This window comes from Lipotes vexillifer, unplaced genomic scaffold, assembly GCF_000442215.2.
Source record: "Lipotes vexillifer unplaced genomic scaffold, Lipotes_vexillifer_v1.1 scaffold914, whole genome shotgun sequence".
Taxonomy (NCBI): domain Eukaryota; kingdom Metazoa; phylum Chordata; class Mammalia; order Artiodactyla; family Lipotidae; genus Lipotes; species Lipotes vexillifer.
Genome location: NW_006780388.1, coordinates 2481831 through 2484162, shown reverse-complemented (window position 1 = coordinate 2484162; position 2332 = coordinate 2481831). Strand labels below are relative to the sequence as shown.

General features: G+C 62.7%; 1 protein-coding gene across 1 annotated transcript in view; it reads right to left on the bottom strand.

Annotated features, from left to right (window-relative positions):
- The window catches only part of RNPS1 (RNA binding protein with serine rich domain 1), an 8957-nt gene extending 8434 nt beyond the window's left edge, over window positions 1-523 (bottom strand). The window contains exon 1 of the mRNA XM_007453533.1: window positions 478-523. The gene's annotated coding sequence lies outside the window, so the exon portion shown is untranslated. The remainder of the gene's footprint in view (window positions 1-477) is intronic.
- Between the last annotated feature and the right edge of the window lie 1809 nt (window positions 524-2332).

Here is a 2332-nt window from a genome sequence, read left to right as displayed (position 1 = left end):
CCCAGGGCATCCCACAAAGCAACTCCGCCCCCACCAGCACCGGCCCCACACGCGATCTCGCCGCCCACCGTCCGCGTTCACTCACAACTCCCCAGTCCAGGCGCCGGGCCGCGAGCACTTCCAGGGTAGGGCCCGGCGTTGCGGGCCTGGGTCTCCAGCCCGGCGAGAGGGCCCCGAGGGCGGAGGCCGAGTTCCCGGCTGCTCCGAATTCCGGGGGCCTCACTGGGCCCGCCGCAGAGCGGACGAAGCGAGGGCGCCCTTCCGCGCGCCGCGGCCCCGACCACTTCCGGGCCGCGGCCTCGGCGCCTCCCACTCAGCCCGCCCCGGGCCACACTCTTTATTCTCAAACCCTGTGCCGCGCCGCTAGGCCGCCGTTGTCACCGCGTGGCCGGGGAGCAGGCCGGCTCCACGATGCGCCCCTCCGAGCCTGGCGGGCGGCCCCCGAAGCCTGGATGGGGTCGGATTCCCCCTACTTACATCTTCCCGCCGCCGCGACCTCCTCTCGCTCTCCTCAGCCTCTGAGGCGGGCGCCGCTCTGGCGTCAGGATTAGGGAGCGGGAAGGCACCCTCGTCCGGCGCGCAGCGATGACGTAACCGCCTCAGCCAATGAGTGCGAGCGAGGAGAGGGTTAAAGAGCCAAGGCCTTTTTGGGGAGAGACGCGTCGGGGCGCTTATACTCTGTCTCCCTCTCTGGAGGGGCGCCTGGGGCTGCCCCGGGCTAGCTGCACCCCCTCATGGGGTCGGCAAGCTGGCAGCTCTCTGGGGCTGGGAGGGCTGCGCTGCGTGGGCAGCTCGCGGGCCGGCGTGGAGCGGGTTAAGGGGGCCGCGGCCCCGCCCCTATCCATGCGCGTGCGCACCGGGCTCGCGGCGTGCCTCCCGGCGTGCCAAGGCGCTTGGCTCCAGACCCCGTAGCTTCGCGCTGGGAGAGGCCAGCGGCGGGGTTAGGGGAGGGGTGTGCAGGTGCTGCGGCCTTTGGCGGCAGGCCGTGGGGACCCGCATGGCAGAGGCGGCTCAGCGGGCCGGGCCCATTGCGGGGATGGGTTCTTGCGATTACCACTAGTGGTGTGAGGGGTTACCGTGTAGACTCAGCTTCTGCACCGGCGGAATTCGGCCTGGTGGGCAAGACGGGGTTGTGCAGCCAGAACGCACGGGCAGCAAACTGCAGGGTAGAAGATAATGTGCAGAAAGGGAGGCGCTTCCGAGGAGGTGTCACTGCAGCTGAGACCCGAGTGGAAGGGCGCGCCCGGCAGAGGGAACAGCTGGTGCGAATGCGCGGAGGCTCGCTGGAGGAAGCCGGGGCTAGGAAGGTGGAGTTTAGCGTTGGACGGAACAGGGAAGATGTGCAATATACGGCGCCATGGCGTCATTCCCTGGCCGGTGGACGGTGCAGGCGGGGAGGCACTGTCAGAGCCTTCTGGCGAAGGCAGGAGGGTGAGGTTTAGAGGCCCAGGACCAGGCAGGAGGCTGTCGGAGTAAAACCGGCACTGAGGGCATCAGGGCTTGCAGGTTTGTTTACCGCTGTGTCCCGCATGCAGGATCCTTAGTTCCCTGACCAGGAATCGAACCCGTGCCCCCTGCAGTGGAAGCATGGAGTCTTAAACACTGGACCACCAGGGAAGTTCCCCCTTCAGTTTTTTTGTTGTTGTTAATGCTCTAAAGTAGTAGAATTTGGCATGCATATAAAATTTAACACGTTTCATATTAAATTTAAAAGCATGATTTATTCATTTATGAATTTAATTAAATTTGTTTCTAAATATTATTGATTTTATTATCAAGTGTGTTATCAGCTGTTGAGCTTTAATATTTGAGCATCTTGGCTTTTGCCATTTTGAGAATCAGCAGAATGTGTTTGGAAGGAACATGAGAAAATAAAACTCTGGAGGGCCCCTGACCCCAGCCTTCCAGGAGTCCTGGGTTTCTCCCCTCCCAACCCCCAGTGCTAACCTGCTGAGGCCATGGGAATTGAGGACCAGGGAGCTGTGGTCTTCGGGGACCTCAGGAGGTCTTTGGCCCAGGTTTGATGGAGGGGGTGGGGCCCGGCTCCTTGGGACAGGGCACTGGGCAAACAAGCCCCAGGCCTGGAGCTTTACACCACAAGCATCCTGTGGGCTCTGGCCAGTGTCTTGAGCCCCCCTCCCCTTCCCCCAGGGCCGAGGGCCACCTGCTGACGATGTGGGGCTGCACTCAGTTTGAGAATATACCCACATCAAGGCAGAATATCCCCCTGCCTTTATTCTCTATGGGCCTGGAGGCCTCCGCAGTGCCTGCCCTTGGAGGCTAGTAACCTGGCACACTGAAAGGGCCAGGGATGGCCTGGGTTGTGTTGGAG